Below are 23,182 nucleotides of genomic sequence, written 5' to 3'. Positions count from 1 at the left end.
CCCTGCCCCCTGGAGCCCAGGCAGGCGGCCCCGCGCTCCGGGCACCTGCCGCCCTGGGAGCCCGCAACACGGCTCGTGGGCGCACCTGCACGCACCACGGGGCGCGGGCCTGGCATTTGCAAAACTGAGGCACAGAGCGGCAGAGGCGGACGGAGGCGAGGCCCAGGCCGCCGGGCGGGAGCGGGAGAGGCGGGCCCCAGGGCGGGAAGACCCGGCGGGGCGGTGCCAGGCGGCTGCGAGGCTGCGCGCAGCGGGGTCGGCCCGGGCGCCGCCGCACTGGGCATGCTCCGAGCCGGGCGCGCTCTCCGGGTCGGCCCCGCCCCGTCCCCGTCGGCCCCGCCCCCCGCCGCTCTTCCTGGCCCCGCCCCCTCCGGGCCCCTCCGCGCGCGTCGGCTCCCGCGCACCCGCCGCGCTTCCGTCACGCCCAGGCCCCGCCCCGCGGCGACCCCGCCCCCCGCGCCCTGCCCCGCCCCCAGGCGTCTCGGCCCCGCCCCCGCGCCCGGGACTTGCCCGGGCGGCGCGCGCTCCCGTGGCCCCCAGCGTCCTGCGCTCGCAGCTCCTCGCCGTCGGCGGCCTGGGCGACGGGGTGAGTGTCTGGTTGCTGCCCTCCGCCCGCGGCGGGGCCTGTGGCTCTGTGGGCTCCTTCCCCTGCCGTAGGTGTGGGGCCTGCGTGCGCCCCATCCACTCCGCCCAGACCCCACGTGCGCCCCGGGGCGCCAGGTGCGGCCCACCCACCCTCCGCCCAGGTCCCACACGTGCCAGGTGCACCAGGTGCGGCCCACCCACCCTCCGCCCAGGTCCCACACGTGCCAGGTGCACCAGGTGCGGCCCACCCACCCTCCGCCCAGGTCCCACACGTGCCAGGTGCACCCAGGTGCGGCCCACCCACCCTCCGCCCAGGTCCCACGTGTGCCAGGTGCACCCAGGTGCGGCCCACCCACCCTCCGCCCAGGTCCCACGTGTGCCAGGTGCACCCAGGTGCGGCCCACCCACCCTCCGCCCAGCTCCCACATGTGTCAGGTGCACCCAGGTGCGGCCCACCCACCCTCCGCCCAGGTCCCACATGTGCCAGGTGCACCAGGTACGGCCCACCCACCCTCCGCCCAGGTCCCACATGTGCCAGGTGCACCCAGGTGCGGCCCACCCACCCTCCTCCCAGGTCCCACATGTGCCAGGTGCACCCAGATGTGGCCCACCCACCCTCCACCCAGGTCCCACATGTGCCAGGTGCACCCAGGTGCGGCCCACCCACCCCAGGCCTGCCTCTCCCCATCCACTCTCCGCCCAGGTCCCACATGTGTCCAGGTGCAACCCTCCCACCCTGGGCCTGCCTCTCCCCACCCACCCTCCACCCAGGTCCCACATGTGTCCAGGTGCGCCAGATGCAGCTCACCCACCCTGGGCCTGCCTCTCCCCACCCACTCTGCCCAGGTCTCACATGTGTCCAGGTGTGGTCCACCCATCCCAGGCCTGCCTCTCCCTACCCACCCTCTGCCCAGGTCCCACATATGCCTAGGTGCACCAGGTGTGGCTGGCTCACCCACCCCAGGCCTGCCTCTCCCCACCCACAGTCCACCCAGGTCTCACATGTGCCCAGGTGCGGCCCTCCTACCCCAGGCCTGCAGCTCCTGGACCACATTGAGCTGCGGTGACAGCGGCCTGCTGTGGGCTGCAGGCTGCCCCCGTCGCACCTCGACTTGGCCAACACCTTCGAGGCCCTCCCCTGTGCACGCTCCTGCCCCGCACGCTGCTGATGCACGTCCAGGAACGCTGTCCGTCCGCCTTCTGTTCCCAGGAAGCTTCAGAGGCCTCGACCCAGGCCCTTCCTTGCAGCGAGCCTTTAGCATCCTCCGTGGGCGGAATTCCACGCCTCCTGCCCTGTTTAAGGCCATGTTCTGGGGTCCTCATGATGGTGGCTGGTGTCTGTATTCGTATTACCCAAATTGCCTCCGTAAACACTTGGGGTAAACAGGTGGAGTGTGTGAGCGCTTCACGCTGGGCACCCTGATGCCCAGGTCAGTGGAGACACTGTAGGGCAGTGCTCATCCATCCCTCACTCACTGGCTCATCATTTCCTGAGCCCCCGGGATGGTCTTGGCTGCGAGGCCTCTGCCCAGTACTTGGGTTCCTGTTCTCCAGGCACCTTGTGTGGATGGAGCGCAGCGTCTGCTCGGTCAGGTGGGTGGACAGTCATCCCACAGAGGGGCTGCTTTGTCCACAGAGGGGCCGCCTCTGCTGCATGTGGCAGAGCACGAAGCTGCTGAACGTAACCAGCGAAGAAGCGGCTGGCTCTTTAAATAGGAACCGTGGAGCATCTGAGGCAGGCCTAAGGGTAAAACAGATTTAAGGAAACATTGTCAGAGCTCTCCTCGCACCCCAGGCCATCCCCCCCCCCCCCCCCCGCCCCCCCCCCCCTCGGGCCAGCAGGGAGCTCACATTGTGTTAGCTCAGACACATTGTCCCGAGGGCAGTTCACACCAAGTCCACACCTGCGAGGGCCAGAGTCTGCAGGAGACCAGGAGACTTGGCCTTGCTCTGGCAAGTGTCGCATCTCTCCTGGGTTCTTGTCTCCAGTCGGAACTGGAGTAGTAGAGGCTGTTACGCTGTGGGGGCAGGATGAACCCATCCTCACGGGCAAGAGCCATAGTAAGGCACCTTTTCTATGCGAATATTCTTTTTTATTAAAACAAATCTGTATTGTAAGAGCTAGATTTTTAGACTTCTTAGACCCTGCTTTAAAAAGGCCTTCGCTGCTGGAGGGGGAAGTTTAAAGAAATAATGCACTAGGCATGGACGTGATGGAAACATCTCTTGTTCAGCGGAGATTCTCAGACTTTTCTTTTTCCTCTCTGGTTTAGTCTCACTTGGATATCAGTTGGATCTCACCTGGGCCCCCCACTTGGGCCTTCCATCCCCATAGTTTCCTGTGCCGGTGTGCAGGTGTGGGCCTGGTCTGTCCGTGCAGGAAAGAAGGGCAGGGGGCCCGAGGGAGAAGGACCCCCCCCCCGGCGGTCCTGCAGAGCTCATTCCTCTGCGCTCCCACCTCAGGGACCCAACGGTGCGCTTCTCATTGTTGTTCAATGAAGTAACCTTGCTAAACTGTCTTTATCTTCCTTATTTTGCAGAGGACATGTAGAAGCCAGGGATTCAAACCAGCAACACGGTTCTATTCTGACTCCCTGTTTTGGGCCTCAAGGCTGTTTTCAGTTTATAGTGTAGTCTCCTTAGTAGAAAAGGCATGGAAGCAAGACAGTATTTTCTGTGGTCATCTGTGAGGTTTGTTTTTATGCTTCCCTGTGACCTTACCTAACTACTGACCTATACAGTTCCTCTTGTGCGTCCACTTTCCCTGAGGGTTTTGGCGTCCTATCATGTCTGTGGTCACTGCAGACACGTACTTTGGGGCCCCAGCCTCTGAAAGGCCCTGAGCTCCTTTGGCTGCCGTCCTCGTCCTCCCTGATGGGTTCCCTGGTTCTGGCAGGGCAGCTTCTGATACAGCTGCTTTCTGAAGGAGCTTGGGTCTTAGCTCAGAGTGTTACACAAAACCTGAAACTGTAAAAATTGGGAACGTGTGGACTATAACACGTATTGGGTGAGAGTGGATTCCCTGTCATTCTTCTCAGGCGCTGAGCAAACAAACCCAGCAGCACCCCATTCTTGGTTTAAAGTGAAAGTCTGTGGTTATCTGCATGGGAGAGGGGGTTTGAGCTGTGCAGGCGGCCCGGTTTCCCCTTGCTTCACAGGATGCACGTCCCCTTCTGTTAGCTCTGGAGGCCTGTCGTGAGCAAAGGCAGATGAAAGTCTGAGACCCAGCATTGTAGACAAAATACTGCCACGTGTGTGTTTTGTGGCATTTGGGCAACGGGTGCGTATTTGCTGGTCACTGGCAAGAGTCATTTTCTTTTGACGTAAAAAATTAATAATAAAATGCTTAGATGGAGGGGTCAGTGCAAGATTTTGGGAAAACCGTATTATGGAATATAGTGAATGACTTATTCTTGTATGTAGCTATTAAAATGAATTGTCTAAGAGGAATAAATCATTTTGTGACCTTTTGTAACCTTTGAAGGAATCAGAGTGGTTTGGGCAGATGTGGCTTGTATGTAAATCGGTCACAGTGTCTTGCCAAAGTGCTCGGAATCCCTGGCAGGTAAGCCAGTCTGTGGCTGCCACGCTCCTGATGTCTGCTTTAGAGAAATAACTAAATACATAGGCAGCCCCAGGGGCCACTGACACGGCGGTGACACCGTTGACTACGTGTTAAATGCTGAAACTTGTTTTTGATACGACAAGTTGTTTTCAATTAGATCAGGGGCTTAGAGGAGTGGGGGTCTCCAGGGAGGCAGGCCTCATGTCCCTGCCCCCCCCCCCCGCCCCCGCATCCCAGAGTAAACTTCTGGCTTGTGATACCGCCGTGGAAAAACCAGTTAAAAGTTCCACAGAAACATTTCCTTACAGTTGCTAAATTTGTTGTCGTCTATGTACGTGTGTAACCGTGAAAGGGATCGTGAGAGAGTTATAAATGCCTCCTATGTTCACTGTACCACTTCAAAAATTGTCTTGTTAGAATAATTTCCTACCGGTAGCACCGGTGAAGTCAGCAGAGTATCCAGCCCCAGCTCCATTGCCCATTCCCAGAAGTCTGGGGGCGAAACTGAACGCGCCGTCTGCCAATGGCACCACTCGTAAAAGCAGGCACTTGTTAAATCTATTTGTTTTTATTATAGACATCGATCTGCCAGTCGCAATAATGCATTTATGGACATTTTTCTGCAAGCACAGCGCTGGTGGCAGTTTTTACTGACAAATTGAGTCATATGGATAGTAGTTTAGAAAACTCTTACCTTATTGACAGATCAGGCGATTCCTGCAGTGGGCGTTGAGAGGTATCCGGATGGGTGAAGAGAGAGAATTGAATCATGGGGCAAAATATGGGATGGGACATTGAAATGTGGACATTTCATAAGTAACTGGTGGTTACTTCCCGTTTGTTTTTAAATTGTTAGCTACAGTTTACACCTCAGTCAAAAGGCCTACATGTTGGGACCAATGATGTCACCTTCAGATTTTGCCCTGGTTGTTCGGGGTCGTTAGTAAGAGCGACCACTGGAATGTGGGATCTGATGCTCTCCTTGGAGTGGGAGATCCATGAGCCATAGCAGAACAGCGTTCTCAAGTGGTGGTCTGAGCCCCGCTGGCATCAGGATTACCGAAGGTGCTGGTTAAAAAAGGCGGATTACACGGCCCCTTGCCAGACCTATGGGATCAGAACCTGGGGACCTGTGTCTTTACGGGCTTCTCAGGGCATTCTAGGGACCGTAATGTTTGAGCATCTCTTGAGGAATCTTTAGGGTGGCTGAGAAAGAATGCTCTCCGTGCAGATGAGCAATGGAGTTCCCCTTCCAGAAGGGTCCATTCGCAGCCAACGTTGTTCTCACTTGCCTGTGCTCATGGATCTGTGTATGGTTTTGTAACTCCTCAGAGACATGTGAATCTCTTCCAATTGCACACCCAACATGTTATCATAGCGTTATAGTTTTCGGTCTTGTGGTTATGACAAAAGATGCAGATGTTACCAAAACTTTGGCATTAGTTTTACAAACAAAGTGAAGCATGGCCAGCCATGTTATATTTGCCTCCTGTCTTTCCTTTTGACTGGCTGGTGTCTTTTTTTTCCCCGCTGTGGGTGGAAGCATTTTCCTGGTCTCGGGTGAGGGTGAACTTTCAGATACACCACTGAACGTGTTTTTGTGGAACTGAGTTGGGTTTTTATGTAGGAAGAGTGGCGTCAGAGAGAACATGGGAGGGATTTTGGTGGTGCTGTTTACTAGTTGGGTGACTATTAGTTTGTTTTGTTTTGTTTTGTTTTAGAGAGAGAGAGAGAGCTAGCACGCACAGTGGGGAGAGGGAAAGAGAGATCCTCAAGCAGGCTCCATGCCCAGTGTGGAGCCCAATGTGGGGCTCGATCTTATGACCCTGAGTTGGATGCTCAACTGACTGAGCCATCCAGGTGCCGCAGTTAGTTGGGCGACTTTAAGCAAATGTTGAACTCCAAGCTGCCTCCTCATCTGTCTGATGGTGGTGATCACACTTAATTGTCTGTCTGGATGAGTATAAGCATATGAAATAATAAAGTATGAGGCACCGCCTGGATAGAAATGTTCATTTAGAACCATTATCTCATTTGTGGATGAGATTGTACCTGGAAAAGGCAGGGAGGAACCTACCAGAAATCCTGGTTTCCCTCCAGCCCAGCCAGCATCCTTATTTTATGGATTTACTCATAACCCAAGCCCCCATTTGGGGCAGCCTGCACGGGGGTAAGTGGGCAGCCTCTGCTAGCAAGACTGCTTGTTTGGACTTGGGTCTACTGGTTATATGACCTTGAGGAGAGTTAGATAAGTATTCTGAGCCTTGGTTTCCCCAAAACTAGGGGAAATGACACTATCACTCATAGGGCTGTAGTTGCCTATTGAGAGGGAGTCACGTGTGCAGATCACACCAGGCCCTGGTGAGCCCTGAATAACAGTAATAGTTGGCATATGTTAGCTTAGGGCCACCAAGCTGTTTTTCAGAGGAGGCAGGACTAGTGATGGTTCTTGGCTCCCATGCTCCACCTCCCGTGTGTCTGTGATTCCAGGTGGTCATGGACTTCTGTTTGGTCTGGAGCATGATGTAGCCCACGGGGAGTTTGCTAGGTGTCTAAATCCTTCTTGTCTCTAAGGAGGTGGTTTCCTCTGCTGCCAGTTCCGTTGTTTCACCGTGGACACTGTTGGGAGCTGCCCGGGCGGTTGGCCTCCAGGTGCCTCCCACTCAGGGGGCAGTGTGGTGAGTGGTCAGGGGTGCCATGCTGACGGCAGGCTTGTGCCTCGTGGGCCAGTGGGCTTGGCAGGTGTGTTCCCTGGGGGGGCCCTGCCCATCTCCGACAGCCCTGGGAGGCTCGACGGTAATCATCTGTTATGCTGAAAAAGCTTGCTGAAGGACGTGACACAGAGCCCGACACTGGCAGTGGTCAGGAGCCAGCAGTGGCACCAGCATGGCACAGTATTTTCCCAAGTGTGACTGCTCAGACCACAGTAGTGAGGGGCGGGGCAATCTGTTAGGTCAGCTTTGTCAGAAAGAGAAAATCTTCAGTAATATGTGTGGGTGGAAATGGGCCCTATTTTGGGGTCTGTCTTTACCCTCCCCTCATGGTTCAGCCTGGTAGAGTTAGTCAAGTTCCAGAAGATTCTGGCCACTGCAATAATGGTGTTGCTGGTAATAGCATTCATTGAAGGCCCACTGCACGGGTTGCTTTATGTGGCCGACTTCTCGCATCCTGTGGACACCCGTGGTTTCCTTGTTGTGTGTGAGGAGCCCATGTGTGCTGTTCTCTGGGAGAGGCTGGGTGCTCTGCACAAGGGGCACAGGATAGGACTAGAGCTCCGGGTTGGCCCACGGCTGTGTCACTGCCTTTGCAGGGGTCAAGTGAGAACCAGGCACGGGTCCTTTTGGGGGCAAGATGTGGTGTAAATAAATACATACCTACGTGTGTTCACTTAGATTTTCTGAACTCCAGTGTGACCAAGCACTGTCCTTAGCGTTGGGGGAGGAACAGCGCTCTCATGTCTGTCCCTGCTTGACATGCTCACGACACCTCCCAGTACACAGACCACTAATACAGGGCTGCCCGCAGTGAGGACGTCGCGGGACCGTGCCTGTGTGAGCTTTGCCATTTGCTGAAGGCGTTCGTCTATGCTCTTGTTAGTGAGGCTTTTCACACTCAAGTGGAAGTTCCTAGAAAAATGGGCAAAATAATGGGGTCTCAAACACCCCATACAGTGTTTGAGAGTGGGAGGACAGTTGGGTGGGAGCCAGAGAAAGGAGGAGGGCACCAAGTCCCAGGCTGTGTTCCAGGACTGCAGCCATGCTCATCACCAAGTCCCGATGGACCGTGGACCTGGTCCTGATTCCTGCTGCAGGGGTGGGTGAAACATCTGTGCAGAAACTTGTGAGGTTTGTCCCGGTGGCCTGTGGGTGGGACTTTGTGGGTGGAGCAGTGGGAGCGTGGACTCCGGGGTGCAGGTGCATCTGTGAGCAGTTCGGCTGGAGTTCGGGTGGGGGTCGGGGCTGCAAAGGAGCCCTGACGTTAGCACAAGGCCAGCCAGGAAGGGGACTGTTCTCTCTGAGCCTTGGGCTCAGGACCTTCGCAAGTGGGGCCACCGAGTCATCAGCAGGGGAGGCAGGGACGACAGGGAGGAAGGACGAAGGTCAGGCGGTGGGCAGCCTCTGCTGCACGTGGCGGGTGACACAGTCCGGTCATGTGCCCCGGGTCAAGGGTGGTTTGGGGACAGTTTGTGCGAGGCCGAGGGGTCCTGCAGGGCTTTCTGACGGAGCGCCGTGCCGTGAGGGAGGAGGGTCATGGAAGATGACTGTGTTTAGAATGAGTTTTTTTTTAATGAGAAAGGAAAAAACTTGTGGTGTATATACTTTTTATTCACAGAAAAGCGATCCTGGGGAAGTTAGAGAAAAGATCTGGCCTTGGGAGGGTAAACAAACCCCTTCCGTCGCGCTGGCATTTGGGTTCGGGAGTGGGGGGCTGCCTTCCCGTAGCCTCGCTCGGGCAGAAGTGTCAGCAGGGACGAGGGGGCTCGTTAGCGGCCCTCGCACCCAGCCCGTCCTCCGGCGGTGCGGGGACCTGGACGACCCTGCCGGTGCTGGCGGGCTCCCGAAACTAAACTGCCAGGCTCGGGGTGCACCGTTGCGTCGGAATGAAGATCGGAAGGAAAGCGTGTGCCTGGTCTCCTTCCGCAAAGACTCCATGGATTTCTGCGTGGCCCGTGTCCTCAGGCTGTGCTCCTGTCTGACCCCGTGGGGGTCACCTGCTGGGGCGTCGGGCGGGGAGCGGGCCTGTCCACCGCGTGCCGTGTCTTAGGTTCTCAGTGCTTCTGGAGGCACACTGGGGTGTGGGAGGCCCTGGTTGGGGGGTGTCAGTGGGTTGAAGGTGGTTGGAGCAGGTCCCCCAGGTAGGATGACTTGTGAGGGCGGCTTGAGCCATGAGAGGTGGGCGGCCTTGCGAATGGAGGCCTGGGCACAGTGTCCGGGAGGTCCTGGGTGGCCACCGGCTGGCGTGCTGGAAGGACAGATGGAAAGGCACCAATGGCCTGCGTGGAGTCAGGGGTGGGGTGTGTCGAGGCCGCCTGGCTGTGCCGGCCTGTGGACACCCCACAGTGGTTAAGGCCACAGTGTGGCTCGGATCCTAGAAACGGGCTTCAAGGTCTCCGTGCGCTGAACCTGTCACGGTTATGTCATGACGTCCGTGTGGGCCGTGACCCTGCAGGAGGGCCAGGACCCAGCAGAGCAGAGGGAAGGGGTCCTGAGCGTCCGATCAGGGCTATGTTCTGTGTTTGCGGCTGCTCTTGTTAGTGAGGCTTTTCACACTCAAGTGGAAGTTCCTAGAAAAATGGGCAAAAAAAAAAAAAAAAGAAAAGAAAAAGAAAAAGAAATGATGTATTTCCAAAAGTTACTGAATTTAGCTAGCTATCCCAAGAAAAGCCCATGTGTGCTATTCTTTATTGTGCAGAAAAATTTGTTTCTGTCACCATCGTGTTATCATCAGATTAAGCTGTCGAGTCAGATGGATGCGGTGCGTCCCGCCGGCGGGCCTGCCGAGGAGCGCCCTCCGCGCCCACCCCAGCCCATCCGTCTCCGGCGCTGGCGGGGTGCGGGCCCCAGCGCGTCTGCAGGGAGCTTGCGGGGGCTGCCCCTCGGCTGCTCCTCCTGAAGTTTGTTCCAAGAACTATCAGAACGAATATGCAGGTTCTAGAAGTGAGTAAATAGTCTTACGATTTCAGCATTATTCACCCTTTTGACTACGACCAACCACGTAAAGGTCTTCTGCCCAGCAGCAGGCGGGCTCCCCGGGAGCTCTGCCTCGGTCGTGGGTGACTGCGGCCTCCCAGGGACACACGCTTCCAGAGCTAAACCCGGAGTTCCTGAGTGAGCCGGGGGGTTGGCCCCCTCATGTCGGGGTCCTTGTGATGCCTTGGCTGCCACTCTCCGAATAGCTTGAGCCCAGGTGGGGCTGGAGCCGTAACCCCTACTTATGGTTGCCTTTTTTTTTTTTCCTACAAAAGTATGGGCTTTAAAGACTTCCTCTTAGCTTTTTGTGTAATCAGAGCATTTCCTTCTGAACTGAGATCACCATTGCTGTCCTTGTGGTGTTGTCTGGACTATTGATCACCCCAGAAGAGCCTCCAGAGGTTTTGGTTCTGGTTTCCTGAGCGATTTTCCTGTCCTGTTTGGTGAGGTTTCTTGTTCAGAACCCTTTGAGCCCGACGTGCATCTACTCCCAGCCACTGTGTATCATGACAATTAAGGCAGGATGGCTTCTTGGACGGATTAGTTAAAAATTCCTTTGTATTGGCCTTAAGTAAGCGGTTCCAATAATTTTAGTGTTGGAAGCAAACATTTGCTGTGCTTGGGTTGTGGCCTGATGTTCATGTAGAAAATCCCACTTAATGAAAAGCCACTTTGTGGCTGCCCATGTTTCTGGTGTGTTTGGATTGTTGGGTGCTTGTGTTTCTGGTCTGTGCTTTTTTTTTTTTTTTTTTAATAAATCGGCTCCACACCCAATGTGGAGCCCAATGTAGGGCTTAGACTCACAACTCTGAGATCAAGAGTCAGATGCTGAACTGACTGAGCCACCCATGCACCCTGTTTCTGGTCTGTTTGTAGTGTTGGATGCTTGCTACTACAGTAGGGCACTGGCCCCAGACCACCTGGAGTTTACCTCGACTGGGGGGTTACCTTTGGGAAGCCAGGTGAGTGTTGGCACCTCTGTCCGGCCCTCAGACTCGAGGCTGCCTCTTGGGGCTCTAGGTTTAGATGATGAGGATTTTCAGATCTCCTGTCCTGCATCACGGAGGAAGAAGTTGCCACGGTCCACTTTCTACGACCTTGGTTTCTTTGCCTCCCAAGCCCCACACAGTCCCCTGCTTCTGTCCATGAGGGCACCAGAGAAGCTTCCAGGGAAAGCTGAACCCCACGTGGAAGGAGGCCAGGTGCCTGACAAGGGCACTGCTTCAGCAGGTGCCAGGCAGTGGAAGCTTAGCATGTAGGCATGAGACCAGGGAGAGTCAGCCACTGACCACCTCTTCCTCCTTCTGTTGAAGGCAAGGATCTAAAGATGCTTTAAGGGAATCCCTGCACCCACCCAGATGCCAGATGGGATGAGCCTGAGAGACTCATCTTGAAGCCACATTCAGCCTGATGGCCATGCACATCTGTTCTGGCACTTTCTCTAGAAGCCTGTGCACCAAGCTTTGCTCTGAGACTGGATGAGTGGGAGACCCCATCCCCTTCTTTCCAGAGCCTTCTTCTGCCCTGCCTGGAGGGCCTCTTCTGACCCAGCCCAAACACAGCCTCCCTGAGTCCCTCCAATGCCTGGGCCCTTCCCTTGGGCCACACACTCACACTCAAGTGTGTTGGTTTCATCTCTCGATGCTGGAATCTCTATGGGAAGCCCTCCAAGGCTGGTGTGGATTTAGACTTGGTGGAAGGTGATGCTGGAATCTGTATGGGGAGCCCTCCAAGGCTGGTGTGCACTTAGACTTGGTGGAAGGCGATGCTGGAATCTGTATGGGGAGCCCTCCAAGGCTGGTGTGCACTTAGACTTGGTGGAAGGCCCAGCCAGGGGTTGAGCGTATCCTCCCAGAATTCAGATGTTGAAGCCCTAAGCCCTGTGACTGTATTTGGAGAGTGACCCCTAGGAGTTAAATGAAGATGAATTGGGATCATAAGGTGAGACCTTTGTCCAGCAGGATTGGTGGAGAAAGATCTCTTTTTCCTTGCTCCTCCTGTGTCCTCCCCACTCCTCTCCTCTCAGTGCCTCACCTCCACCCCTTTCCCCACCATTTGAGGGCAGAATGGAGAAGGCAGCCATCTGCTAGCCAGGAAGAGAGCCCTTACCAGACATAAAGTCAGCCAGAACCTTGATCTTGGACTTCACAGCCTCTAGAACTGTGAGGCTTGTGTATAAAGTTGGAATTTGGGGATGAGGGCAACTTGTAGTGAGATAGTGCTCAAAAGTCATGTAGGCTGGTTCTCAGGTTTAGGTCCTGGCATCCCTGAAGGTGTGAGTGTATGTAGGAAGAATAGAAAACAGAATACACCGAAATCTGTGTCTTGTTACCGGGAACCCCAAAGATCATAGAAAGTGACGTGGCAGGCAAGGCATGAGATGCCCAGAGGGCCCGGTGACATCGTGGCACTGGGTGCATATGTTCTGAGATGCTGTCGAGGCTCCCAGCTGCTGATGCTGGGGGGAGAGTCTGGTGTAAGAGCTGGGTGACTGGGATTCTTAGGCAAGAGGAGGGTTGGGGAACTAGCCTAGATTTGCTGGTTGGGATTTTATATTGGTTGTTTGGTTTTTTTCCTTGACATTGGTCAATTCAGGCTCTAGTCCTGCGTGGATCAAGGAGCAGCCTATGGTCATCTTGTTGGACACCAGCTAGAATTCTAAGAATCATGCACTTTGCTACTTTCCATGCTACGTTGTCTTTCAGGATTTCTGGAGGTCTCTGTTGAGTTGGGGACCTAGTGAGACATTCCTCACTGGAAGCTGCTGGCCTACAGTTGCACCACCAGATTGGCCTGTGTTAGATCTGTGGCCATTGATGAGGGGACCCAAAAAGGCAGGAGATTGTTAAATTTATTTCTGCCCAAGCACCAGCTCGTGCTATGGGGTGTAGATCTGCAGAATGCATCAACTGTGGAGGGATCTTTATGCTCGTTGCAAAGAAAACTCAAGTTGTAAACTTTTACCTAGTGGATCTGTTGTCGCTGAGCTGTGGCTGGGGCTCTGTGCCTTGCTGTGTGGGCCAGCACCGGTCCCGGGAATGCCGCTTGGCAGGGAGCGACCACTGTGGTCCACGTGGGGGAGGCTGGAATCCCGAGTGAGGGACTGTGCTGTGCTTCATAGCGTGCTGTTAATATTTAAAACGTGGATTTGAATTCTCAGTTATGTTTTATTTATTTATTTATTAGCACAGCTATGTTTGTTGTTTAATTCCATAGTGAGAGTCTCTAAGAATATGATTAACCTTGAGGGCCATCTTATAATGTAATTATTAATGATTGATTCTGTTTATCCTTGAAATCAATAAGAGAGGCATAATGGTGTGGCATGTAGTTGGGCTCGATTTCTTACATTTCGTAAACATGATTCTGCGACAACCGTGGTATCGGTTTATTACCCAGAGCAGGTTTGATGAATCTGAAGCGTGTGATTAGTTTTATATAATGATTGTGATGTGTAGTGCTCCTTATATGACTTATGTTAATGTGGCAAGCAGTGTTAACGTGTCCTGCCACTAATAGTCAGGGTGGGGATGGATAGTAATTGATCTTCCTGGGAGTGCTGTAACGTAAAAACAATTCAGGCTGTTTGAAGTATATTTTACAAGTGTGCATTGGGCCTTTGGGATGTTATATTGAAAAACCCAATTGTACAGTTACCATGGGAACCCAATTAGAATAGATTGCTTGATTTTTTTTTTTTTTTGGTCTTTCATCTTGACCAAAAATCTAATGTATTTTAAATGTTTTCATATGGAATTGTATTCATACACTGACTTGCTACACCAAAGGATTCTTTCTCCCCCCACCCCTTGTTTCCAACTCTAAGCTGAAATAATGATACATTCTCTAGTGGAGCTTTATAAGGAAGTCTCCTGGAGAGATTTAATCAAATTTTTATGGAAAAGTTTATACAGGTGGTGGCAGAGGTAAAGGTAGTAGAGTACTTAAAAAGCTGGGAAAGTGGTTATTTTCTTGGGACGTCCTCTGGTTACACTCAGGATGTCAGATGGAAGATATGGGGTGTCCCTCTGTTCTGCCTCCTGTTTGCCAATGGAGGGATTAGATCCTGAAAAGCCCCTTGGTTGCAGGGGGGTCAAGACGGCAGGTGGGGTATGGCCAGGTGTAGTCTCGGCACTCTTCCCCTCACACCGGTGGGCTCACGTGATTTGGTTTCAGAGACTTTGTGCGCTCTTAAAAACTTATTAGAGACCCCAGAGAACTTCTGTGAGTCATATATCAAATTTACCACATTAGAAGTTAGCGCTGAGAAACTTAACATTTATTAATTCATTTAAGCAACAATAAACCTATTACATTTTAATGTAAACAACACATTTTTAAATGAAAAGTAACTATTTTCCATAAAAAAAGATTGGTGAGGTGAGCGGTATTGGTTTACTTTTTATTCCACGTGTTCTAAATGACTGGATTAATAGAAGGCAGCCAGATCTTGCACCTGTTCCTGCTCTGTCTACCATGATGTGTTTGGGTTGAGGCGTATCAAGAGTCCGGCTTCATACAAATAACTGGTAAGGAAAGGCAGTTTAATAGCTCTTTCAGATAATTGTGGATATTCTGTGAGATGGCATCAGAACTCGACAGGAAAGTGTTAGCTTCTGGAAGGTTCTTTGCTGTGTGGAATCTGAGCCCTTAGTGAGCTTTTTGTGCTCGCTTACGTGGAAATCGATTGATGTGTCTTGCACCTTGAATGATTTTGTTACATTATTCATTGGTCTTTTGGAAAATACTGGTTTGCTGGTTTGTACACATCTTCCAAATGTTGACAAGTTTCATAATGCAGTGTTGAAACCCATGCTTGTTCACATCACCGCCTTTCTAGAACGGCCTTAGAACCGGGCGATCGTTAAGGCGCGGTGGGGGACACATGTCTCCTAAAGTTGTGATCACCATTTAAAGCTCTCAATTTACCATTAGCAGCAAACCCCGTCAATGTGTCACAGTGACGCGCTCGCACTGTTTATTTTTGAGAAGATGTCTGCTGGGTCCCCCAGTCTGAGTCACCACAGGTCCTTCCTCATTCCGACAGGGAAAGCGTTTGTGTCATGGGTGAGTCTGCAGGTTCATCCGAAGAGCTCCCCCCCCCCCGGGGTGCATCCGTGCAGACAGCCACCACCTCGCTCTGCTGCTGGAGCCCTCCCGAGCGCTTCCCGTCGGGCACGGAATATTGAAAATGGTTGAGATTATGGAATAAAGACCATGAGCTTGATCACTTCGTCCAGACATTCTGACATGAACCTGGCTTTTTCCCCTTGACCTTGAGGTTGTGGGCTGGGCGGGCAGGAGGATTGCCTCTTCTTTTCCTTTTCAGCAGCTGTTCACTGCTCTTTGCATCATCCTCACCCGCCGTGACGTGTGGTCCTCACCGTGCTTCGCTCCGGGTGCCTCTTGTCACGTTGGGGAAGTTTTCTCCCTGGTGCCGTGAGTATACTGAGTCCCGCTGCTTGCCCTTCGTGTATGAGACCCACTCTGCATTCCTGGGTGACCCCACGTGGCTCCATGTGTCAGGGCTGTTACGCGTTGCTGGGTTCACTTTGCTACCGTTTGGGGACTTGTGCGTCTGTGTTTCTGGGGTGGTACAGACCTGTAGCTTTCTTCTCTGGGAGAGTCTTTCTGGTTTGGAATTAGGGCAATCCTAGACTCATGACGTCGGGCGGCTTTTATTTCCTGGAACAGTTTACATGCTGTTAGTATTGTTTCTTCTTTGAACGTCTGCTAGGATTTGCCAGTGAGGCCGTGTTGGTGTGGGGTTTTCTTTGTGGAGAGGAGGTTAACTACGCCTTCCGTTTCTGTAGTAGGCCGAGTGTTATCCAGGTCATTTCTTTCTTCTTCAGTGACTTTTTGGTAATTTGAGGTTTTCAAAAAATTGGGTCATTTCATCTCATTTGTTTGAATTCATTGGCCCAAAGTGATTTTAATACTCTTATTGTCCTTCGAGTGTCTGTAGGATTTAAGTCAGGTCCTTGTTTTTATTACTAATATTGGTAATTTGTGTTTCTCTTTTTTTTTTTCTAATTGGTCTGGTTAGTGGTTTGTCCATTTCAGAGAACCAACTTTTGTTATAATTGATTTCCCTCTTTTATCTCTTACTGATTTCTTCTCCTTATTATTCCCTTCTTCTGCTCACTTTGGGTTTAGTAAGGTGGAAGCTTGGATCATTGAGTTGAGCCCTTGGTCTTTTCTCACATTGATGCTCAGGGCCAAATTTCCCCTTGGAGCATAAAGCTCGTTGGAGTTCGTCTCCCGATGGCTGTGTCGTCTTACTTTCCTTCAGTGTCTCGTCAGTTCCAGTTTTCTCTGTGATTCCTTCCATATCACATGGCTTATTTAGAAGTGTTTCATTTCCAAATAGTCTGGGATTTTCCTGATACCTCTGTTACTGATATTCCACTTAATTACCTTGTGATCAGAGGACATACTTTCTTATATCAGTCCTAAATTTATAGAGAATTGTGAATATATATTTTTAATGATATTAGCTTGGGTTTTATATAAACTTATTAGCTCTCTCTCCTTCCTCTGCTTTTCAGTGGTTGCTCTAGGGTATTGTGAATGTGTCTAGCTTATCATAGTCTGCATTCATGTGACATTATTAGCATCACATACAGTGGGAGAACCTTATGATAGTAGCTTCAGCCTCTCGCATTTTCCCATTGTACTCATTTAATACATTTTATTTCTCCATATAGTACAAACTCCAAAATATATCGTTGTTTTTGCTTTAGGCAGTGAGTTATCTTTTAAAAAGATTGAAAATAGGAACCCTCCCCCAGCTTTTATATCTATTGGCCTATTATCCATTTCCCATGCTCTTTATTCCGTTGTATAAATCCAAATTTCCATCTGGTATCATTTTTTTATGCCTAGGGAACTTGTACTAGTGTTTCTCAAACGCAGGTCTGCTAGTACCCAAACTGTCTTCTTCTCTTCTTCTTCTTTTTTTTTGAAAAAGCCTTTGTTTTGCTTTTATTATTGAGAGATATTTTGCTGCTTATAGAATTCTAAATTGACTATTTTTTTTTCCTTTTCATGCTTTAAATATGGTATTCCATTGCATCTTGGCTCACATAGCTCCTGAGGACCGGTGTGCTGTCATGCTTAATGTTTCCCCTCTGCATGGTATCCGTCCCCTTTCCCTGTTCTGGCCACTTGCAAGTTTTTTCATTATCAGTTTTTTTTTTTTTCCAGTGATTTGATTATGATGCGCCTTGGTTTACTTCTCTTTATGTCTCTAAGGCTTTGGTTTCAATGAGTTTCTTGCATCTGTGAGTGTAATGACATTAAATTTAAAGAAATGGTTAATATTTTTTCAAATATTTTTCTGCCTTTTTCTGGGGTGACTTCAATGTGTGTCAGATTGTTTAATATTGTTCCACATCTTACTGATGCTCTGTTCATTTCCTTCAGTCTTTTTTTTTTTTCTCTGCCTGGATAGTTAAAAAACATATTTTTCATTGTCACTAATCTTTCCCTTCTGTATCTGATCTATGAATCACACCAGGTGTATTTCTCATTTTAGATACTGTATTTTACATGAGTTCCATTGGGGTGCTTTTTATATCTTAAGCATGTTTTTATTTTCCTTTGTCTTTTTTTTTTTTTAAAAAAAACATTTTATTTATTTATTCATGAGAGGCACACACACACAGAGGCAGAGACATAGGCAGAGGGAGAAGCAGGCTCCTTGCGGTGAGCCTGATGGGGACTCGACCCCAGGACCCTGGGATCATGACCTGAGCCGAAGGCAGATGCTCAACTACTGAGCCACCCAGGCATCCTGTTTTCCTCTGTCTTGAACACAGGGACATACCTATAATTGTTTTAACCCAGGCAGGCCGGCTCTGGGGCCTGACCCTTAGCACATGGATTTTGTGTCAGCTATTTTGCCTTCTGTCAGAGACTTATGTTTGTTTTCTGTTTCATGACTGTATTTGGGTAGTTGTGATTGCCATAGAACCGTGCACTAAGAAAGTCAATATGCCAGGAAAGCTGGGCTGAAAATAGTTTATGTACATACAATGCAACCTGTCATTGGGCATACAGGCAGCCACGGTGAAAAGGGAAAGGAGTTACCCAGCACTCGTTGTATAACTTAGTACAAGGGTATCATCTATTCAGGAGAGAGAAACCTTTTCTTGTGGGAGGAATTTGTCCTAAACTTTTAAGTAAGGGCTCGTAAGCCATTTAATGTTGGTTTTTTTGAATAACCAAGTGCGGGAATGGGTTTTATGTGACTTTCTTTTCCTTTGTTTTCTTGTGGATCCTCAACTTAAATAGAAGGTATCATGTTTAGGGAAGTAAGAATGACAGTCCAGTGAGGCAGTGTTCCAGTGGTCTTCCTTGATTGGGTAGAGGATGGAAGGTCGAGAGGGTCGAGAGAGGAATGCACAGAGAGAGGGCCTTCTCAGGAGGAGTGTGTCACCCAGGAGTGCGATAGAAGTCTGGATGAGCCTTAGGAGAGTATACAGGTCAGCTGCCAGTTGGCTGCCAGAGCCACCCCTCCTGGTGCTGATGCCTGTGCCCTCTGATCTCTGGTAGATGTGGCCATTGGCAGGAGATTGGAGGCCAGGACCATGGGTGTGAGTGCCAGGCATGGCTGTTCCTTGTCTGATCTAAAAGAGAGTACTTCAGCTCTCTGCTTCCATGGGCCCCTTTCTGGCCCTTCTGTCTCCTCTCCCGGGGTTCTCACTCCCGATGGCCCTGCCTCCTGGGCTTTGGTAATCCCACCGGGCCTGATGCTGGGTCAGCTACATTCTGAATTGGCTCACCCTCTTCTGGTGGCTTCTCTACTCTTCCACAGCCTGTGTCTCAGCCCCTTTCCTGTGTTTAAGGTCCTGCAGTCTTTGCTGCTCACATTAGATCCTGGTCAGCAGTGAGAATGCCACGCAGGTGAGTCCCAGGTGGCAGGTGTGGGGCTAAGCTGATAGGCATGAGTTGACTCTCTGTTAAGATATTTAAAGAACTTTATTTGTACTTTTACTGCAAAGGAGGATCATTTCAACTCCATACCAAGAGGACCAGAATTAGAAAGTCAGAGGAAATCAAGAGCCTCTTGAACTCAGGTTATTCTTCCCTTGTCACTGTTGTGATTTTTAATGCGAGGTGTCACTGGAAAGGTGCCCTGCTGAAGGCTGTCATTCTGGCATGTTCATGCTGTGCAAGATGAGACCAGACAGGAGAAGAGGGTGTTCCTTCCTGCCAGAACTCACACACCAACCGCCGTTGGTACCTCTGTTGCTTTAATAGTGGTGATAACATTAACCCCCTGCATTGCTGCCTGCCTGACCGCTGGAGAGCTCTCTGCCGCTCTGCATTTGGGGAATGAATGAACCGAGGCCATCCTTGGTGCCTGGTTCCCGGGGTAGCTAGTGTGAAGTGCTCAGCACACAGAGCAGGCCCGGTGGCTTGGACTGTGCTTCTCCCACCGCCACGCACAGACCTGAGAACAGTCGACACGTGCCCTGCAGAGGGACATGCGGGATGCTAAAAGGGTTTTGCCCGTGTCCTCACAGCTGTCCACCCGAGTGTGACAACCACACGGGCCATGGTTGGGTGACGGCTGCCAGACATGCCCTGGACGAGCACTGAGCCTCCTCCCGCATGCCAGTGGCCAGGTCACTTTGGCGGCCGTGCATCGCCGGGGCCGCGGGGGACGTCGGGGCGTCGGGCACATGTGTTAACTACCTGGTTGGGGTTGCACGTAAACTTCGCACACGGGGCCCAGCATGGAGTGCCGGGGTGCAACAGACACGAGCCTGTTGCTGTCTCAAAGGATGTGGTGCTGAAGGGTTCCCTTACTGGGGCCTGTGGCCCTGAGCAAAAGCATTCTTTGCCCTTTCCCAGTGCCCAGGATTTCAGCTTTTTGTTCTTTACTGTCTCAGTTTGACCTTTGGTGGTTTTTGGTGCTGTTTTTTTTTTTCTCTTTTCTTTCTCCTTTCGTTCCCTCCCTTCCTCTTCCCTTCCTTCTTTTTTCCTCCTGAAGTGATGTGTTGTTTGGTGTGCACTGAGCAGTGTGTGAGATGGCTGTGAGCCGTAAGGGACAGGTGCCAGCCCCCTGGGCGCAGATCTGCCCGGCACCTGTGCACCCCCTCTTCCGTCCTGCCCCCGGGTCCCTGCTCCCTGCCCTGCCGTTAGGGCTCTTCTGAGTTTGTGTTACATTATCTTGCTTTCCCCGCGTGTAGGCCTTCACCATCCACCCAGCTGCGCTCAGCAACATCTTTAGTGTGGCCCGTTGTGACTTTTCGGAAGAGCATCTTATAAAACGTGGTCCGAGTGTTCGAGCCTGGCTTCCTCCCGCTCGAGACCCCACGTGCTGAGTCACCTCTGGTTGCGCCTTGTCTCTGGGTCCCAGCAGCCCTCCCTATGACCCTGCCGCTGTTCATGGACGTGCTTTCCTGTCTGTCCTCTTGTTTTTGTCTGTCACCCACAGCTGCTCTGATCACTCATCCACTGCTTTCATGGCACATTTGTGACCGCATCTCCTTGCTGTACGCCCAAGGCTGCCACCACTGCTCAGCATACAGGACCACACGACCACAACTGTTTCGTAAAAACAGTGGAGGCAGGTTAGGCTCCTACACAATTGATGTCATCCTTCCCCAAACTTGGAAACTGCTGTGATCATCGCTAACCTACCAGGTGGAAAATAATGATCTCATTGTGATCTTAATTTACCTTTGTCTGATTACCAGCGAGTTGGAGCATCTTTTCATGTCACCATTCGTGATTCCTCTTGCAGAGCGCCTGCTCGTCCCCTTGTGCCTATATTTCTGCTGCGGGGTCCTTTTCTTACTGATTTACAGGAGAATTTTACCTTCTGGATTCTAGAGCTTTGTCGCACGGGCTGCTGTTACTGTCTGTCAGTTCGTGGCTTACCTCTCCATTCTCCTTCTACCGCCTTTCAGTGGACAGAGGTTCTTAATTTTCATGTAGTGGAACATAATTGAATTTGTGATTCTTTTCCTTTATAGTTCTTTTTCTGTACTAATACCGCATTATATTAATTACCATAGCTTTAGGCTAACTCTTCACGTTGGTGGCATAAGTCTTCCCATCTTTCTCGTCCATACAAATTCAGGATCAGCTTGTCAGATTCTTAGCAAAAAGCCTTTGGTATTTTCATTGGAGCTGCTTACATCTATAATTAATTAATTAATGTGGGGAGAATAACATCTTTCTGGTGTGAATCTTCCTCCTCAGGAATATGCTCTATCTTTCCTATGTTTTTATGTAGGTCTTCCTTAGTGTCTGCCAATTTTTAATAGTTTCTGTCATAAACGGCTTGCCCATCTTTTGTGATGTTTTTCCTGGGTCCTTATTTTTTTGTTGCTACTATAAATAGTATCTTTTTTATCTTTTTTTTTTTTAAAGTAATCCTTTCTCTGTGACTGGTACATGGAAATGCTCTATTGATTTTTGTGTGTTCATCTTATAACTGGTTTCCTTGCTAAATTCTCTCTTTAGTATACTGTATGAATATTCTTGGATTTTCTATGTAGATGATTGATGATACAATCTATGAATGAGAGCTGGCTTCTTGCTTTATTATACTCTGTTCATCATTTACTTCTTTAACTGGCCATGTTGCACTAGCTAGGACCTCCATGACCTTGGTCGCTTAAGACTGTACCTTGGGGGGATCCCTGGGTGGCGCAGTGGTTTAGCGCCTGCCTTTGGCCCAGGGCACGATCCTGGAGACCCGGGATCGAATCCCACGTCGGGCTCCGGGTGCATGGAGCCTGCTTCTCCCTCTGCCTATGTCTCTGCCCCCCCCCCCTCTGTGTGACTATCATAAATAAATAAAAATTAAAAAAAGACTGTATCTTGGTCGCTAAAGACACAGTCTTAATGTATATACTTATGACCTTGTTACTTAGTTTAAGGAGAAAGATGTTAATTTTTCACCACCAAAAATGAAGCTTGCTATAGGCTTTGGGTAGAAAGGAAGCTTCCTTCTTTTCTGGTTGTCTGAGAAATTTTTAAAAATCATTAATAGGCTCTGAATTTTACTGAGTTATTTTTCTGCGTCTGTCAAAATGATTATGTGGTTCCCACACCCTGTGTCTGTGAGGTGGGTAATTACTTTTATAGATTTATTAATGTTAAATCATGTTTGCTTTTCTGGGATGAACTTGTTCACTAAGTATCACCTGGACTAGGCTTATAATTTTCTGGTTAGAATCTGCATCTGAGTTTATGAATGAGGTTGCCCTTTCTTTTCCTTTCTTTTAAAGCATCCCCGTCTGGCCTGGGCTTCAGGGATAACTGGCTCATGAATAGGTCAGCCATTCCCTATTTTCTTTTCTGAAAAGAATTTGGATTAAAATGGTCTTTTCTTTCAAAATCTGGTACATTTTGCTTTTATAATGTGGTATTTGAGGGGAGACTTTTAAATTCATGATTTTTTTTGTTATAAAATTATTTTTTAAAGCTGTCATTAGATTAATTTTATTAAACCAAGTTCTCAATTTTTTTGTTGTTGTTTAAAGATTTTATTTATGAGAGTGAGAGAGAGAGAGAGAGAGAGAGAGAGAGAGAGCATAAGCAGGGGGAGCAGCAGGGAGAGGGAGAGGGAAAAACAGATCCCCACTGAGCAGGGAGGCTGATGTGGGACTCAATCCTAGGACCCTGAGATCAAGACCTGAGCTGAAGGCAGATGCTCAACTGACTGAGCCACCCAAGTGCCCCAGGTTTTCAATTTTTTGAGAGGAAAAATAACTCGTGGTGTTCTTACAAGTTTTAAATCTCTGTAATTATGTTCCCTGTTTTCATTCCTTATATTGCTTATTTTCACATTCTCTCCTTTCTGCTTGTCCTGTCTTTGGAGATGTTTGCTTGTCTTTTTAGTCTTTGGAACCAGATCTGACTGTGGTCCACGTATTGAGTCTTAGATCTAATAGTTCACAAATTTCTGCTCACTATCTCTCCTTTCTTATTCTCTGTCCTGTGTCTGACTTCCCCATGAAAGGCTTGCCTTACGCTTTTTACCGTCTTGCCTTTGCTGATTTCACGTAGCGCCCTACAAGTCCTGCTTCTCTACCTTCTAAAATTGTAGCAGGTTATGTTTTCACTGTTACGCCTTTTCAAGTATCTTTTAATTTTCAGTATGATTTCCTTCTTGGGCAATGAGTTATTTGGAAGCATTTTTACATTTCAAGACATGGAGATTTTTATTTTTGGCTTCATTATTAAGTTCTATGGTGGCACCCATGACCTTTGCCCTGGTGTTACTCCTGCGATGGCTACATTTTGTGGAAAACGGGATTGTACGAATGCAGTTGAGGTTCCTCATTAGTTGATCTAAGATAGGGAGCGGTCAGCCTGA

General features: G+C 50.2%; 1 protein-coding gene across 1 annotated transcript in view; it reads left to right on the top strand.

Annotated features, from left to right (window-relative positions):
* Positions 1–484: 484 nt before the first annotated feature.
* MGMT (O-6-methylguanine-DNA methyltransferase) overlaps positions 485–23,182 on the top strand; it is a 283,374-nt gene continuing 260,676 nt past the window's right edge. The window contains exon 1 of the mRNA XM_041745253.1: positions 485–586. The gene's annotated coding sequence lies outside the window, so the exon portion shown is untranslated. The remainder of the gene's footprint in view (positions 587–23,182) is intronic.

The sequence above is a fragment of the Vulpes lagopus genome, chromosome 2, assembly GCF_018345385.1.
Source record: "Vulpes lagopus strain Blue_001 chromosome 2, ASM1834538v1, whole genome shotgun sequence".
NCBI classification, from domain to species: Eukaryota; Metazoa; Chordata; class Mammalia; order Carnivora; family Canidae; genus Vulpes; species Vulpes lagopus.
Note: the sequence above shows the minus strand (reverse complement) of the source record. Positions and strands in the feature narration are given on the sequence as shown.